Source organism: Arachis hypogaea, chromosome 16 (assembly GCF_003086295.3).
Source record: "Arachis hypogaea cultivar Tifrunner chromosome 16, arahy.Tifrunner.gnm2.J5K5, whole genome shotgun sequence".
Taxonomy (NCBI): Eukaryota; Viridiplantae; Streptophyta; class Magnoliopsida; order Fabales; family Fabaceae; genus Arachis; species Arachis hypogaea.
In genome coordinates, this window is record NC_092051.1 from 103,529,299 (window position 1) to 103,548,439 (window position 19,141).

The following is a 19,141-nucleotide window of genomic DNA, read 5'->3' on the forward strand; positions in this document are numbered from 1 at the left end:
TGAGTACTGTTGGATGCAGCTTGCATTCCATGCAGACTCTGAGAAATCATATTGACTTGCTGAGTCAATATTTTATTCTGAGCCAATATGGCATTCAGAGTATCAACTTCAAGAACTCCCTTCTTCATAGGTGTCCCATTATTCACAGGATTCCTTTCAGAAGTATACATGAACTGGTTATTAGCAACCATGTCAATGAGTTCTTGAGCTTCTGCAGGTGTTTTCTTTAGGTGAATGGATCCACCTGCAGAGGTATCCAATGACATCTTAGATAACTCAGACAGACCATCATAGAATATATCCAGGATGGTCCATTCTGAAAGCATGTCAGAAGGACACCTTTTGGTCAACTGTTTGTATCTTTCCCAAGCTTCATAGAGGGATTCACCTTCTTTCTGCCTGAAGGTTTGAACATCAGCTCTAAGCTTGCTCAGCTTTTGAGGAGGAAAGTACTTGGCTAAGAAAGCCGTGACCAGCTTATCCCAAGAGTTCAGGCTGTCTTTAGGTTGAGAATCCAACCATAATCTAGCTCTGTCTCTTACAGCAAAAGGGAAAAGCATGAGCCTGTAGACTTCAGGATCTACTCCATTAGTCTTAACAGTATCACATATCTGCAAGAATTCAGTTAAGAACTGAAAAGGATCTTCAGATGGAAGTCCATGAAACTTGCAGTTCTGCTGCATCAGAGAAACTAATTGAGGTTTCAGCTCAAAGTTGTTTGCTCCAATGGCAGGAATGGAGATGCTTCTTCCATGTAATTTGGAATTAGGTGCAGTGAAGTCACCAAGCATCCTCCTTTCATTATTATTATTTTCGGCTGCCATCTCCTCTGCCTGTTCGAAAATTTTTGAAAGGTTATCTCTGGATTGTTGTATTTTAGCTTCTCTTAATTTTCTCTTCAGAGTCCTTTCAGGTTCTGGATCTGCTTCCACAAGAATGTTCTTGTCCTTGCTCCTGCTCATATGACAAAGAAGAAGGCACAGAAAAATAATAATAATAATAATAGAGATCCTTTATACCACAGTATAGGGATCCCTTTGTGAGTGGAAGAAAAGAGGGGGAGACAAAGAATGTGATGTAAAGGAAGAAGCACAACTGTACGGATGGAAGAGATGTGAGATGAAATGTTAGGATATGAATGAATAAATAGAATAGGATGGGGGAGGTATAATTTTCGAAAATTATTTTGAAAAAGAGTTAGTGATTTTTGAAAAATGGTTTTTGAAAAATGTTAGAAATTTTCGAAAAATTTTTAAAATTTAAAAATAAAAATAATTAGTTAATAAAAAAGAAATTTTTGAAAAAGAGGGGAGATATTTTCGAAAATTAGAGAGACAGAGAGTTAGTTAGGTAGTTTTGAAAAAGTTAAGAAACAAACAAAAAGTTAGTTAGTTAGTTGAAACAATTTTTGAAAAGATAAGAAGTTAGGAAGTTAGAAAAGATATTTTGAAAAGATATTTTTGAAAAAGATAAGATAAGAAGATATTTTTGAAAAGATATGATTGAAATTAGTTTTGAAAAAGATTTGATTTTTAAAATCACAATTAATGACTTGATTCATAAGAAATCACAAGATATGATTCTAGAACTTAAAGTTTGAATCTTTCTTAACAAGCAAGTAACAAACTTCAAATTTTTGAATCAAAACATTAATTGATTATGTTATTTTCGAAAATTTGGTATAAAAATGAGAAAAAGATTTTTTGAAAAATATTTTTGGAATTTTCGAAAATAACTAAGAATTTTGAAAAAGATTTGATTTTTGAAAAAGATTTTGAAAAAGATAAGATTTTCAAATTGAAAATTTGATTTGACTCATGAGAAACAATTTGATTTTAAAAATTTTTGAAAAAGTCAATCCAAATTTTCGAATTTGATGAGAGAAAAAAGGAAAGATATTTTTTTGATTTTTGAATTTTTATGATGCAAGGGAAAAACACAAAAAAATGCAATGCATGAAATTTTTAGATCAAAACATGTGATGCATGCAAGAATGCTATGAATGTCAAGATGAACACCAAGAACACTTTGAATGTCATGATGAACATCAAGAACATATTTTTGAAAAATTTTTAATGCAAAGAAAACATGCAAGACACCAAACTTAGAATTCTTTAATGCTTACGCACTAAGAATTCAAGAATGCATATGATAAACATGAAAAGACACAAAACAAAAAATCATCAAGATCAAACAAGAAGACTTACCAAGAACAACTTGAAGATCATGAAGAACACTATGAATGCATGAATTTTCGAAAAATGCAAGATGCACATGCAATTGACACCAAACTTATTATATGACTCAAGACTCAAACAAGAAACAGAAAAATATTTTTGATTTTTATGATTTTCTAATTTTTTTTTGGTAAATTTTTTTTCGAAAATTATATGAAAAAGAAAAAAAATAAGGATTCCAAAATTTTTAATATGAATTCCAGGAATCTTGCATTCTTAGTCTAAAGCTTCAGTCCAGGAATTAGACATGGCTCACTAGCCAGCCAAGCTTCACATGCTTCATGAAACACTAGAATTCATTCTTAAAAATTTTGAATAAATTTTTGAAAACATTTTCATTTTTTTCGAAAACAAAAGAAATTTTTTTTTTTGAAAATATTTTTGAAAGCTTTTTTGAAAAATTTTTAAAAATTAAAATAAAAAGAAAAGTACCTAATCTGAGCAACAAGATGAACCGTCAGTTGTCCAAACACGAACAATCCCCGGCAACGGCGCCAAAAACTTGGTGCTGTTGCCGGATCAAAAGGGAATCTGGCACTGATGTTACCAGACCAAAAGCTTGCCGAAAACTCAAACAATCCCCGGCAACGGCGCCAAAAACTTGGTGCACGAAATTGTGATCTCCAGGCTCGAACAAATCCTGGTAATGGCTCCAAAGCTTGGTGCTCTGATCTTAATTTATAATTGTCACAACTTCGATACAACTAACCAGCAAGTGCACTGGGTCGTCCAAGTAATACCTTACGTGAGTAAGGGTCGAATCCCACAGAGATTGTTGGTATGAAGCAAGCTATGGTCACCTTGTAAATCTCAGTCAGGCAGATATAAAGTGATAATGGTGTTTTCGAATATTATATAATAAGATAGGGATAGAGATACTTATGTAAATCATTGGTAGGAATTTCAGATAAGCGAATGGAGATGCTTTTCGTTCCTTTGAACCTCTGCTTTCCTGCTATCTTCATCCAATCAGTCTTACTCCTTTCCATGGCTGGCTTTATGCAAGGGCATCACCGTTGTCAGTGGCTACATCCCCTCCTCTCAGTGAATAATATGCTCACGCACCCTGTCACGGCACGGCTATTCATCTGTCGGTTTCCGATCATGCTGGAATAGGATTCACCCTCCTTTTGCGTCTGTCACTAACGCCCAGCACTCGCGAGTTTGAAGCTCGTCACAGTCATTCAATCATTGAATCCTACTCGGAATACCACAGACAAGGTTTAGACTTTCTGGATTCTCTTGAATGCCGCCATCATTCTAGCTTACGCCACGAAGATTCTGGTTAGGAGATCTAAGAGATACTCATTCTAGCTTAATTCATGTAGAACATAAGTGTTTGTCAGGTACGCGTTCATAAGGGAGATGGTGATGAGCGTCACACATAATCATCACCTTCATCACGTTCTTGGGTGCGAATGGATATCTTAGAAGCGAAATAAGATGAATTGAATAGAAAACAGTAGTACTTTGCATTAATCTTTGAGGAATAGCAGAGCTCCACACCTTAATCTATGGAGTGTAGAAACTCTACCGTTGAAAATACATAAGTGAAGGTCCAGGCATGGCCGAGATGGCCAGCCCCCTTGATCTAAGAACAATGCGTTCAAAGATGATCCTAAGATCCTAAGATGATCAAAAGATGCCTAATACAATAGTAAAAGGTCCTATTTATAATAAACTAGCTACTAGGGTTTACATGAGTAAGTAATTGATGCATAAATCCACTTCCGGGGCCCACTTGGTGTGTGTTTGGGCTGAGCCTGAGTGTTGCACATGCAGAGGCCATTTGTGGAGTTGAACGCCAGTTTCAGTGCCAGTTTGGGCGTTCAACTCTAGTTTTGGATCCTTTTCTGGCGCTGGACGCCAGATTTGGGCAGAAGGCTGGCGTTGAACGCCAGTTTACGTCGTCAATTCTTGGCCAAAGTATGGACTATTATCTATTGCTGGAAAGCCCTGGATGTCTACTTTCCAACGCAATTGGAAGCGCGCCATTTCGAGTTCTGTAGCTCCAGAAAATCCACTTTGAGTGCAGGGAGGTCAGAATCCAACAGCATCAGCAGTCCTTTTTCAACCTCTGAATCTGATTTTTGCTCAAGTCCCTCAATTTCAGCCAGAAAATACCTGAAATTACAGAAAAACACACAAACTCATAGTAAAGTCCAGAAATGTGAATTTAACATAAAAACTAATGAAAACATCCCTAAAAGTAACTAGATCCTACTAAAAACATACTAAAAACAATGTCAAAAAGCGTATAAATTATCCGCTCATCAATGAGTTATGGGCCGTATGGCTGATTATGAATTATGAATTTAAGCCGGATGGCTGATATGGATGTTGATCCATGGTTGGGACTGAATGAATATATGCTTGAGATACCTGGGTAGTAGCAAGGGTTGTGGTTCGTCCCACTTGCTCCAGGTCAGAGATTGTGACGCCTGGGTAGTAGCGGTAGTAGTGGTGATTCCACTCGCTCCAGGTTGAGCTTTTAAACACCCGCCTGGGTAGTAGCCACAGTAGTGGTTATTCCACTGGCTCTGGGTTGAGCGGGTAGTAGCAATGGGGTTGTAGCTCAAACCTACTTGCTCCGCGATGGGTGTTTCTATCCATGGTTATAAAGATTTTGAGAATTGAACTGTTCCTCTTTCAGAAAAGATTTCCGATTCCTCTTTTATTGTAAACCGTTGTTTTTGAAAAGAGGCATAAGACGGTTATTAATCACTGTTACGGTTTATCTTCATGTATCCTATTACAGTAATTCCTAAAAACCCTCTACTGAGAACCCTTTCGAGGATGATGTTCTCACCCCCCTACATTTTTCCCCTTTCAGGATATGGGCGCAGAAGTTACGAAGAGCTTATTTAATTGTTGTTGTGATGCTCTGTATTGTTTTAGTTATGGTTTATTGTACCCTCGCCTTTATCTTGATATAATCTGTAAGAGGGATAGGAATTGTATTAGTTAACGCTTGTAAAGTTATTTATATATATTTATGTATATATATAGATGTACTCTTTATGAGTTGTTGTAAGTTGTTTGGTATTTATAGATGTACGTTATCGAACGAAAGTATTTTTGGGAGCGGTTTCACGGTTTAAAGTTTTAAACAGGCTCATATTTTAGTATTAAATAGTATAAGTGTCGTCGTAATGCCCGAGCTATCAGAGTTGCGCAGCCGGAAGCGTGAGCTTTGGTAGTTAGGGTGTTACAAATAGATAATACTAATTGCAAATACAAGTGTCAATGTATACATAACCATTATTGTGCACATACCTTTAGAAGAAATGAAAAGTGGCCCACTATAAAAGTCTGTAGGATATAAAACTATAAGTATAGAAGGGGAAATATATATGTTATGTATAGAAGATATAATATTTAAGTTAATGAAATATCCATTAGGCGATAATAATAACTAATAAGGGATCTTTCCATGTTACAATTTTTAAAATATGCTGATTTGGTTACTTACATGCATCCTGAATATATAAAACACCATAAAAGGTAAATGTTGTACAAGTTTGTTTCAACAATAAAAATTATTAATGAATCTATAATTGAGGAAGAAGTGCAGAACACAACCGACTCAGCAAGCAACTATGTATCAAAACATCATGCTCGAAATTCTTGGTGTTAACCTAAGCATTTCATGATGATTTCCTTATAACTTAAAATAGTTATAAAAGATTTGTTAAGTCCCTCCAGAAATTCAACCAAAGAAAAAAATTATATTACTCTTGTGGTCCACTATAAAAAGTCTGCAAGAAGAAAACCACTTATCCCTACTTCTTCACATATATAGCATATGCAGAAATATAGATTGGGAAACCCATTCACAGTATTAGATGTAAACAATTCAACAGGTCCAAAACTTGTAATTCAAATAATTATCTATTGGGAGTTCGAAGATATGATCAAAAATACAGAATGGACAATACATGCCTACAACAACAAAATACTCCAATAAATCACACAATTCTATGGACACTGTACAGTAACCAACAAATAAAGTCATTTGTCTGGTTTACCAGGGCCTCCACCTGTTTGACCTGGTTCCCTATAAATTCACAGCAAATTAGATTACTAGAGCATCAAGCCAGCAATAATAAGAAACAAAATAAAATTCAACAAGTTCATCAAAATTCATAAGCGATTATTTTATAATAAGAAAATTTCACTTTTAAAGGGCATTCTATTGTCTACAATTCTTTCCCCAGAAAAAAAAGGTTTAGGGTGAAATGAAACTCCTCCATTATTGGCATGTTTCAGCGAAAAGTTGACTACAATTAATGGGAATTCCTTTTTTTTTCATGGGGTAAAATAAATTTGAAATTTGGCATATGAGAATGGAAAAACGAAATTTTCTCCATTACTTACTGTGTTGATTGTTGCTGACCAGGCTGGGATAAGAGAGCTTAACTCAATTTTTGGAGGGATGAAAGCTAACTTCTGCAGTAATAATACAAATTTCATTGACAATAAGAGCAGCTACTGTAATTACATTTTAACATCATCCATTTTATTGAAAGAAAGAAGAATGGTTTCCGGAGCAGAGAAGATGGGCCAACAGTAATCTTGACCCAACGACGACCATGCGAGTGGAGACACCTGAGCGACCAGCAGCTTCTAGAGACCCAGAATGCGACGCGAGCTGAGCAGTCTTCGTTGGAGCACGAGATGTGAGAGCTTCTATTGGCTGGTGGGGGGCCTTAATTCAATGTATTCGAGGTAGGGTTGGGGTGAATAAGGATTGAGAAGCAAAGGAAGTTGCTGCCGTAGACGCTGGGGTATTTCATATATAAGAGGAGTACTCAAATTTCGTAGGTGTTTGAAATTGTGAAAAAACAAAATCCCTAATTTCGTCTTAGTCGGAATTAATAATAATAACATATTGCCAATGAGTATATTTTGCCAAATAAAAAGTATAATAACCAGAATGATTATAGCAGGAGGCATCTGAAAAATAGTAAAAAAACTCAATTTAGTGTTGATATTTTAAATTTTAAAATAATAATAATAATAATAATAATAATAATAATAACAATAATACAATATAGGGGTTAATAATAATAATAATAATATTTAAATCCGACCTTTTATCAGCAGCTTTTTTTATTTTTTTTTCTTTTACCTCAAATTTAAGAATTAAATTTAGTCCTCTTTAGCTATTTATTCCTTTAAAATTAGCAATTTATGTTTTGGTTCCAAAACAAATATTCATTGTGTATCCATTGTTTCTTTCAAATAAAGACTAATATTGAAAATACATAATCCATTTTTGTATCTATTATTTTCTATTTTCAAAGTATCATCACCAGTATATACTTGATTTTGCCTACATTTGACTCTTGTAATAAATATTTGCAATTTCATTTCATTAGCATCTTTTGCGTCTGAAGCTCATATCATGATCATGAACACTTCCTTCAACTCTATTAATTTTGGAGTTGGTAAAAGTAGTTCCATTTCCATCAATTATGATAATCTTCAGAGTTAGAAGCACTTTATTAATCTCGAGCAAAATGCAACTATGCTATTATAAAGTGGCAGAATATTTATTTTGCTCAAATTAACAACACTTACTCTTCTCAAACTCCATATTCTCATGATAAAGATTAAACACAAGACTAGCCACAGATTCATATTTTTAAACACCGGCGAAAAACTGTTCTCAATTGGCAACCACTCTAATAGCATCTGCTGTATCTCATGCTCGTGAACACTTCCTTCACTATCTACAACTTCATGAATTCACATCAACATCTAAAGCTTGGCTACACCAAAAGTAGCGATTCTTCTTACTCCCACTATCTCCATAGTATTCCATTCATAACTATAGATTTGCATCCAAAACAATTCCTAAAACTTGTGCAAAGTGCACCAACAGAGCGGACTAAGTAACAAAAGAAGCATTGACTTGCATGCAACGACATTTAATCATATGAACCTTAAAGTTTCAGCCTCCTAGAGCTGCATATGTATGTAATATGTATAACAGTAGACTCGAAGGCCTTTAATGTGGCACATAATATAGTGATAAACCCAATTCATTAATTATTCACCTAAAAAAATAACAAATGTACCAATCTTGACTAAATATCAGATTCCCTAAGTTCTCCAGTATGATAAACTGTCTAACAAGAACAATCTCTAATAACAATCTGAATAGTTATAAAGTCACGACAAAATCAATGAACAAGTTTTGGCTTTCCTATATAATCCAAATCGAAATTCTTCAAATATACTAGAGCACTGTCCTCAAGGATTCAAGTACTGTGTTGCCCACAAAGCCAAGTGTCATGCATTCTTCTTCCCAGGAGACATTCCACTGTAAGGATATTTATTTTCATCTCTCCCAAGTTGGAAGCCAACCTCAGGAATAATGTGCCTCTCATCCACCCACCCATAAAACTAATTTTGGTCGAATGATGAGAGGAACTTGAACTTGTTGTAGCTTATAGAGCCTAAGCCAGCTTCCTTTGTCTTCCTTTTCTTTGATCCGGAGGTTTTTGGTGGTGCCATTTAGATGAGAAAAGAGGGTTTGAAAGGATGACGGAAAGGGTTGAAGGAGGGGAAAGAAAGAAGCAAAGCAGAGGTTTTCTCCAACACCAAACTTAGGACTTGATTATCCCAATCAAGAAAATAAGAAAGAAGAGGAAAATGAAGAGAGAAAGCAAGAAGTGCAGAAGGGGATTTCGATTGTGAGTAGTGAGGGTTGTAGTGTGGAAAAAGATGGAAATGTGAGTGGGATTTATAGGGGTGAGAAGGGAAGTCTGGAAGGTGGGAATTGTGATTCACCCGAAAATTGTCTCTCAACAATTTCCTACCGGCAAGTGCACCAGATTGTCGTCAAGTAAAAACTCACTGTAGAGTGAGGTCGACTCCCATAGGGATTGGTTGGTTGATCAATGTTAATTGGAGAATCGTGCTAGTTGAGCGAAATCATAATTGGGTTGAGATTGCAGAATGTAAATTTGGCGGTAAACTTAAATTGCAAGAAATTAAATGACAAAAATTCAAGTGCGAGGAATTAAATGACAGAAGCTTAAATTGAATGAAATTAAATGGGAATGGGGATTAAGCATGAAATTAAAGAAGCAGAATATAAAAGAATGAGTAGATCAGAGATAGGAAAGCTCATTGGGGTCAGGAGATGTTATAATTCTCCGGATCAAATTCATTTTCATCTCTTCCTCAATCAATGAATTCATTGATTTTCTTGGCAATCTTAGGTGATTAGATCCCAATTCCTTGATTTAAGTGCTCATGAGAAGAGATGAAGTTTGGTCACTGATTATACCACACAAATTCATAGATCAAAGTATTGGTAGGATTACATGTCACTATATCCATCCAAACCCCAATCTAATCCAGTGTGAGAAAGCATTTCTAGCATGATCTCCTCATTCCTCTTCCAAGGTACAGAGGATATCCAATTATGAATAGCTTCTTTTCCAAGACAACTATCCAATTGGATGAAGAACGAAAGCTTTCTAGTAAAATCAAGAGAAAAGAAAGAAGAAGAAGAATGAAAACTAATATTGATCCATTGAATTACACAGAGCACCCTAACCCAATGAAAGGGGTTTAGTTGTTCATAGCTCTCAAAATGGAAAATGGAATTGAAAGATACATTGCAGAATTTAAAGATTTGCAGAAAAGTAAAATTGGCAGAATGTCGGTATCCCTCCGCCTTGCTAAAAAAATTCCAAAAGTCCCCTACTAACTTAAATTATAAGCTATTTATACACTTTCTTTTCTTGATCTTCAATCTCTGAATTGGGCTTTTGGCCTTGATTGAATTGGGTTAAAGTTGCTCCAATTGGTTTCCCTTGCTGTTGAGAAGAAATCTGTTTGAATTGCCAAATTCTGATGCTCACGTTGGAGTCCATATTTGAGGACCAACGTTGACACAAACGCCCTTTAGAAAATTTAGTTTTGCTTGCTGTCATTGGCGTTTGGATCAACGTTGGAGTGCCAATGTTCTTCTACCCACGTGTATGCGTGCTTTGCGTGTTTCCGCCATTGGGGTCAGAATACGCATCCACGCGTGCGCGTAAGTGGATGAAAAATCCCAATTTTCAATTTTGAAAGCTTTTAGAAGAGCGTTGGCTTTGGAGTTGGATGGGCAACGTTCTCTCCAACGTTGGCCTATCCACGCGTGCGCATTATGTGTGCGTGCGCGTGGATTCTCAAAAGTTCAACCTGCACGTATGCGCCATAGACACGTGCGCGTCGTTGTACGATTTCAAATCCAGCATTTTGAAATCAAAATCGTGCACGTTGGCCACCAAAGTTTGAGGCAGCGTTTGGGGTCCAACGTTACCTACCCACGCGTACGCTTCAGCTACGCGTGTGCGTGGATTGTCAAAATTTCCAATCCACGTGTACGCGTATAGTACGCGTGCGCGTCGTTGCAAATTTTCAAAATCTCCAGAAAGCACATTTTATCACAACGTTGGGGGTAACGTTGGCTTGCCAACGTTCCCTCTAATGTGGGCACCAGCAAATTATGCAGAATCTTGCTCTGCTTCCTTCTCAAGGTTTGAGGCAACGTTGGTGGTCCAACTTGGCCACCAACATTGCTTCTTGTTTATCCTTTCCATGCTCCTTCTTCAAATTCCTCCCATGCTTTCCTTCACCTGTCATCCACCAATTCATACATCAAAGCCTTGCTAAAGTCATGAGAATTCTCATCATTCTTAGCACACAAGTAATTATACCACAATTTTCTCATGAAATTGCATCAAATTAATCATGGTTGGATGAATCTAGACATACATGACTTTCTAACCCAATTGCTTACTTATAACTCAAGAAAGTGCATAAAACCTATTAAAAACAAAGAAAAAGGCTACTGAAACTAGCTTAAGATGCCCTGACATCACAACACCAAACTTAAATCTTGCTTGTCCCTAAGCAAGTACTGAGTTATTGAGCAAAATGAATGAAACAGAATGTGATGTTCACATCAGCAAGTCATTATTATTAGTTCATGGGGTTTTATGCAGAAAATGTTGCAGCTCACTTCTTATTGATCCTTAGGAATAGAATGTCTCCTTTAAGCATCAACTAACATACTGCTATGACCTCTTATTATTCACTCATCCTTGATAATTGCTTTTTTTTTTGTTTTTTTCTTCTATGAACTTATTCTTTGATTCTAGCAGCTCAGTGTCATGTGTTGTAGCAGCTTCTTAGCTTATTTGTATTCAACACATATTCACTATAGACACTTGGCTCACAATTCTTCTTAAGACATTGGTGCCCAGCACCTCTTTGGGTTACTAAATGCCTTGTAACTAGGTTGCTCTTGATAGTGGATTTTTGGTTGATAATCCCAGGTTAGTTAACCCAAGTTACCAAGTGTTAAAGCACTCCATAGAACCTAATCATCCAAGCAGATCCTAGTACAAAGACACCACAGGCATATGTCTTGAGGTCCAAGCTATTGGTGTCTAGCCTTATTCTTTGCTTTCTTCTGTTTTTGTTGCCACTTTTGGCTTTTCTTTTTCTTTCTTTTTATTTGTTTTTCTTTCATCCAAGGACTTTTATTTGCTAAGATTCATAGACAGCATCCTAGTTTTCACTACAAGGGGAACAATCTACCCTTTTAATCATTATTAGTGAGCTACTACACAATCAGACATACATACCACCACTTACTGTTATTTCACTTCTTGCCATAAGGAACTATTCCACTCTTATTCAAACATTTCCTTTATTGAAAAAGACAGGGGACAAGCATGCATTCAAGTAAGTGAAATTGAAACACACACACCTAGGCTAGCACATTTATTGCAAAATTAAACACAACGGAATGCAAAATGACTTAAACTAAAAGTTGACTATCAACTAAAACAGACATGTTCTTTCTTTATTGAATATGATAAACAAGGAGCAAGTCCACCTTTCATTTTTCATCATGTTTGTCTTTCTTTTTCTTCTCTCCTGCTTGCTCACTAGTTTCTCCCTTGCCTTTTCCCTTTAACTTTGTCCAGAATTCAACTTTCTTTATTGTCTTTTCTACTCAGTCTTCAAGGCGTATTGCTTTGTCTACTTCCAACTCACTTCGTTCCTTAAAGTATTGATCATAATTTGGAAATGCTGGGTTCAAACCGGAGATGTTCCGCCATATAATTGAGCTTGATTTAAGCATTTATATTATAATCAGATTGAACTCTATATCTTGCATCTTGAAGAGTCGTGAATTCCTTGAAAGCTCTCATATTATCAACTTGATGTTGGGCCAGCTAGTTGAAATATTCTTGAAATTGTAAAGCTTGTTCTCTTTGCATAACTAGAGATATTGACTCAAAATTTCTCTGCTGGCTCATCATTCTCAACTAAAGCTCCTCTTGTCTCTCTTGAGCTCTCATGTATTGTGAATGGTATTCTTCTTGTTTCTCTTGAACTCTCATGAACTATCCAGATAGCCTTTCAATTGCTTCTTGCATCCAGCTCATGTCCATGTTGGTTTGTGATTTGAATTGTTGTTCTCCTTCTTGTTCTTCTTCCTCTCGTGGTTCCACTTTCCTTTGCCTCCTTTGTGGTCTTCGACTTTGTTGTGCCTCTGTGACATTCATCATCCTTTCGAGGGTCATAGGCATTCCTGGATGCAGCCATTTTGGGTTTGCATCCTCCAGTGGTACTCTGGCCTTCATGCATAACCGCATAATGGTGCTTGGGTAATGGAGCCAAGCTTCAATAGAATTTTTCTCTGCAATCATTTGAATATCATTTGCAATGATCTCGTGAACTTTTATCTCTCCTCCCACCATTATACAGTGTAGCATGACAGCCATTTTCTTGTTAACTTCCGAGGTGTTCACTGTGCCCAGAATTGATCTCTTTATAAGCTCATACCAACCTTTTACTTCAGGGATGAGATCTCCCCTTTTCAAGAACTTGTGCCCTCCTTGATTGTCCCTCTCCCAGTCAGCATTAACCACACAGATATTACTAGAGATTTCATCATAATCTGGGTTCCCATTCACTCTTTCTTAGTACCCCGGCTCATCAAAATGTGCTGGCCTTAGTCCTAAGGCCTTCATAATGGTCTTTGGACTAAAGTCTACTTCCACACCCCGTACATAACTCTTGTAAGTTGGGGGCACTGGTCATATCCAGCCTTGCAGTGTTAGCATAAAACTCCCTTATGATGTTTGCATTAATCCTGGTGATTGGTGAGGTAAGCGCTTCCCATTTCCTCTTCCTGATCTTGGCTCTTATTTCTGGGCATCCATCATTAGGTAGCTGAAAAAGGATCTCTGGATATATTCCTTTTCCTGTTATCCATTCAAGTTGCATTTGGTGAAACCATGATCTGAACTTCCATTGATCATAGTCCTTTTCACCTTCCTCAGTAATAGTTTCCTTTCCTCTCCTTCTTTTGAAACTTGAAGAAGATGCCATACTTTCTTTGATGGTTACCCGAGTTAGGGTTGAAGGTTTATGAAGAGGGATGGCTAGTGTGATGCACTCTCGGTGAAAAAGTGGTTTGAAGGCAAGGTGATATTACGGAAGCAAGTGAACGAAGATGATTTGTTGCACAAAGAACACGGTTGTTGGATCTTTGGCTTTAGAGAACACAATTTAGAGTACAAGAAGTATGAAAACTTTAGTTCAGAGGCACGGTTCAAATGAATCTACTTATAGCAAACTTTAATGAAGAATGGAGGGTTAGGATTCTTTGGGAAAGGTCATGAATGAAGGGCGTGCATGCAAAGTTGAATGAAGACAAAAATTGCCTCTCCATTGGTCATGTATTTTCGGTCTTCTAGGTACCTCTTCCCAAGATGTGTAGATTTTTATTCCCAAGAAGCACCCTTCCAAGCCATGTGACCTACTTTTGTCCTCATGCTATCCTTACCATTCATTTTCTTATCTCCTTCATTAAATTGTTCTTCTACATACCTATCCATCATAATAAGGCAAAGGAAGTTAATCCAACAAGTGGCGGCAAGCACAGGACAATTAATATTTAAAGCTAAAAATTTGACTAGCATTCCTTATGATTGTTCAACCAGCCGTGACTCCTTTTGTGCTCTTATATAGTTTTGGAGGACACCAAACTTAGTGTTTGGCTATATGGTTCAAAATGTTACTTCCTCCAAGTAATGTCATTGAGATCTCAACGGGATTAGTGTCACCTTGGGTTAAACATCATGAGAAACACTTTATTTTTCTATTTCTAAACATGAACTAAAATTTATAAACATGGTTGCATTTTCATGAATTTCAAGACACAAAAGAAATTTGACTCTCATGACTTGTTCTTACAATATATAGAACACCAAACTTAATGTTTGGCTATATACTCTAAGAAAACTCTTTAACACATGTCAAAATGGCAATATGATCATCATTTTTGAAAGGTATTTTAGTGTGCCTGTAGGCACACCAAACTTAGAATTGGATCATATGCTTCACAATGTCATGGATAATTGTCAAATTTATCTATGAGAGCTTGAATTTATGTTAGAGAAACAATTATTATTCATACTGAAGCATTAAAAGAAAAGAAACTAAATCATGAGCTGCCTCCCATGGAGCGCTTCTTTAGCGTCATTAGCTTGACAGTCGGTTTACTGTTAGGGCGGATTGTAATGCCTCAAATCTTCTCCCCTCACTGTGAATCTGTCACCATTTAATTCTTTAAGAATTTCTACATGTTTAAATGAGAAGATCCTGTTAATTGTGTATACTTGAGGTAATTGAGACGGTGTCACGCGAAGGTGAGGAGGTATGAGTGAATGGTGGGCTGATATCACCTTGTCACCTAGTGAGAAATACTCAATGGGAATTTTCTTATTCTTCCATCTCCTTGGTACTTTCTTCCCCATTTTCCTCTCTTCTTTAAGTAGTGCTTTCGAAGTTCTTGTGTTGGAGTGATCTTTATTGATTAATTCCCTTGGTTCCTGTTGTTTCAGCTCTTCCTCTAGTATCTTTGGTTGCTTCATCTCTTGAGCTTCTTGTTTATCCACCCATGAAAGCTCCAGAGGCTTGGCTGGTGGTTCATTGCTGTCCTCCTTCAAAGAACTCTCAATGTACTCTTCCTTTAATTCCTTGCTCTCTTGCCCAGACTCATACGTGGGCTTGAAGACATGAAAAGTGAGCTACTCATCATGTATTCTCGGCATCAACTCTCCTTGTTCTATATCAATGAGTGTTCTACCGGTAGCCAAGAATGGTCTTCCTCAGATGATCGGATGAAGATGGCTCTCTTCCATTTCAAGAACTACAAAGTCAGTGGGGAGAAAGTAATTTCCCACTTTGACCAGTATATTCTCGATTACTCCTTTAGCTTGCTTCTGAGTCTTGTCAGCCAATTGGATGATTAAATCTGTGGACTTAAGCTCATTGATTTTCAATCTTTTCATGAAAGATAGAGGCATCAAATTTATGCTGGCTCCCAGATCACAGAATTCTCTATCAATCATGATATCTCCTATATCACAGGGGACGTGAAAGCTTCCCAGATCCCCTTTCTTTATGGGTAATACCTTCTGAATGAGAGCACTGCATTCCTTGTTCATCACCACTGTTTGGCCACCTTCAGGTTGCTCTTCCTAGCTAGTAACTCCTTCATCCACTTGATACAAGTAGACATCTGTTTGAGAATTTCGAGGAAGGGAATGTTGACATGAAGAGTCTTAAATTCATCCAAGAATTTAGTGTATGTTCTCCCTTTCTCACTATCCTTGAGTCTCTGTGGAAATGGTACTTGTGGCACATATGATTGTAGGGTTTTTTTTCTTCTGATTCTCTCCCTTGGGCAGGATCAGTCCTTTGCTCAATCTCTTCTTTCCTCTCTTCTGAATCTCTTTGATTATGTGCTGTTGGATTGCTAATTTCTTCCATCCAAACCTCCTCACTTGCGAGGTTTACTGCTTTACATGCTTTCCATCTCACATTTTGTGTTCCTCCTCTTGGATTCTTTTCAGTGTCACTTGGGAAGCTATCAGTAGATTTAGGGATTTGTTGAGATAGGTATCCCACTTGTGACTCAAGCTGCTTGATAATTTCTCCTCGACTTTTCATACTCGTCCTCACTTTCTCCTTGAATGTTTTGTTATCTTCAGACTCCCTGCAAAGGTTGGTGAGCATAGCTTCAATCTTAGCAAACCTATCATCAGATGGTGAGTTGGAATTGCGGTGTTGAGGCTGATTGTTTTGGCTTTGATAAGATGGCTATGAGTAAGTGTTTTGTATGGTCTGGTATGGTCTTTGGTTGGAGAATTGGTGAGTGGAGTTGTTGTACTGGTTTGGATTGTGGGGTCTGTGGTTCTGGTTTTGGTTTTGTTGGTTTCTCCACCCAAAGTTTGGGTGGTTCTTCCAACCAGGGTTGTAAGTCTTGGAGTAAGGGTCATGCTCTTGTCTTGCAGAATTTCCAATGTAGTTGACTTCTTTTTCCTTTGTGTTTGGCTCTTCTGGTGCTGATGGCTGGGTGTAGATTACTGCTATTTGGCCTACCTCTATCTTTTTTGTGAGATCTACCAATTTCTTGGCAATCATCTTGTTCTGAGCCAAAATTGCATCCATGTTATTCAGCTCCATGACTCCTCTATTGTTGCTTCTTTCAAAGGCATAAAAGTACTCATTGTTAGCCACTGTTTCAATGACATCAATGGCTTCTTCAATGGTATTCTTCTTGTTGAGTGAGCCTCCGGATGAGTGATCCACAACCTTCTTTGATTCATAGGAAAGTACTTCATAAAAGATATACAATTGCACCCACTCATTAAACATCTCAGGGGGACATTTCCTCGTCAGATCTTTGAATCTCTCCCAGGCTTCATACAAGGTTTCACCGTCCTGCTATCTGAATGTTTGAACCTCTGCTCTCAGCCTATTGACTCTTTGTGGAGGATAGAACCTTGCCAAGAATTTATTAACTACATCTTCCCAAGTTGTGAGGCTCTCTTTTGGAAATGATTCTAGCCACTTGGATGCTTTATCCCTTAGAGAGAAGGAGAATAAAAGTAGCCTGTAGGCATCAGGATGAACTCCATTTGATTTCACTGTGTCACAGATCCTTAGGAATGTAGTGAGATGCTGATTAGGGTCTTCTCGGGTGCTTCCTCCAAAAGAACAATTGTTTTGAACCAGTATGATGAGCTGAGGCTTTAATTCAAAATTATTAGCATGGATAGTTGGCTTTTGAATACTGCTACCATAGTTTCCTGGGTTTAGATTGATGTAGGAGCCTAGAACTCTCCTCTCTTGTCCAGCAGGGTTGGCTGCACCTCCTCTAGCATGATTGTTCACCTCTCCTTCATGATAATTTTCCATATCATCCTCCATGGTTATATCCAAGTCTTCCTCCTCTTCTTCTGCACCAACAACCATTTTTTCTCTTGCTTCCCTCCTTAATCTCAAGAAGGTTCTCTCCGGTTCACTGTCAAAAGAGGTTGAGACATCTCTTCTACTTGTCATACAATGAACAAGTACAAGAAATAGCAAGTGCAGATTCTACTAAAACAGAGAATAGTTAGCTTGGTTAGAGCAATTTATCAAATAGTTAATGAGTTAGTGGATTAGTTTTGCTGGAAAGTACAGAAGTAAGAAAAAATTAAAGAGAAACTATTAAAAATTGCAAAGAACAAAACTGAACAGCTGAAATTAAAATTCAATTAATCAAAAGAAAAGAAAATTGCTCAATCTAGTTATCCTCCAATTTAGTAATTGTCAATACAAAACTAATCCCCCGCAATGGTGCCATAAACTTGATTCACCCGAAAACTGTCTCTCAACAATTTCCTACCGGCAAGTGCACCAGATTGTCGTCAAGTAAAAACTCACTGTAGACTGAGGTCGAATCCCATAGGGATTGGTTGGATGATCAATGTTAATTGGAGAATCGTTCTAGTTGAGCGAAATCATAATTGGGTTGAGATTGCAGAATGTAAATTTGGTGGTAAACTTAAATTGCAAGAAACTAAATGACAAAAATTAAAGTGCAAGGAATTAAATAACAGAAGCTTAAATTACAGGAAATTAAATGGGAATGGGGATTAAGCATGAAATTAAAGAAGCAGAATATAAAAGAATGGGTAGATCAGAGATGGGAAAGCTCATTAGGGTCAGGAGATGTTATAATTCTCTAGATCAAATTCATTTTCATCTCTTCCTCAATCAATGCATTCAATGATTTCCTTGGCAATCTTAGGTGACTAGATCCTAATTCCTTGGAAATCTAATCTCTCTAAGCATGAACAATTGCCCAATTCCTTGATTTAAGTGCTCATGGGAAGAGATGAAGTTTGGTCACTGATTATACCACAAAAATTCATAGATCACAGTATTGGTAGGATTACATGTCACTATATCCATCCAAACCCCAATCTAATCCAATGTGAGAAAGCATTTCTAGCATGATCTCCTCATTCCTCTTCCAAGGTTCAGAGGAGATTCAATTATAAATAGCTTCTTTTCCAAGACAACTATCCAATTGGATGAAGAATGAAAGCTTTCTAGTAAAATCAAGAGAAAAGAAAGAAGAAGAAGAATGAAAACTAATATTGATCCATTGAATTACACAGAGCTCCCTAACCCAATAAAAGGGGTTTAGTTGTTCATAGCTCTCAAAATGGAAAATGGAATTATAAGATACATTGCAGAATTCAAAGATTTGCAGAAAAGTAAAATTGGCAGAGTGTCAGTATCCCTCCGCCTTGCTAAAAAAGGTCCAAAAGTCCCCTACTAACTTAAATTCTAAGCTATTTATACACTTTCTTTTCTTGATCTTCAATCTCTGAATTAGGCTTTTGGCCTTGATTGAATTGGGTTGAAGTTGCTCCAATTGGTTTCCCTTGCTATTGAGAAGAAATCTGTTTGAATTGCCAAATTCTGATGCTCACGTTGGAGTCCACGTTTGAGGACCAACGTTGACACAAACACCC

The 19,141-nt window shown here is 37.1% G+C and overlaps 1 long non-coding RNA gene and 2 other non-coding genes across 3 annotated transcripts; 2 read left to right on the plus strand and 1 right to left on the minus strand.

Moving 5' to 3' along the window:
* Positions 1-320: 320 nt before the first annotated feature.
* LOC112762032 (small nucleolar RNA R71) lies at positions 321-428 on the plus strand. Its single transcript, XR_003182393.1, has one exon. It is a non-coding gene; the product is annotated as a small nucleolar RNA R71 (small nucleolar RNA).
* Positions 429-6,053: 5,625 nt separating this feature from the next.
* LOC140180355 (uncharacterized) lies at positions 6,054-7,092 on the minus strand. Its single transcript, XR_011874387.1, has 2 exons — positions 6,615-7,092; positions 6,054-6,294 (listed from the first exon to the last, which is right to left on the minus strand). It is a non-coding gene; the product is annotated as an uncharacterized lncRNA (long non-coding RNA).
* Positions 7,093-16,982: 9,890 nt separating this feature from the next.
* Positions 16,983-17,090, plus strand: LOC112760769 (small nucleolar RNA R71). The gene has a single exon (XR_003181193.1). It is a non-coding gene; the product is annotated as a small nucleolar RNA R71 (small nucleolar RNA).
* The last annotated feature ends 2,051 nt before the right edge of the window (positions 17,091-19,141 follow it).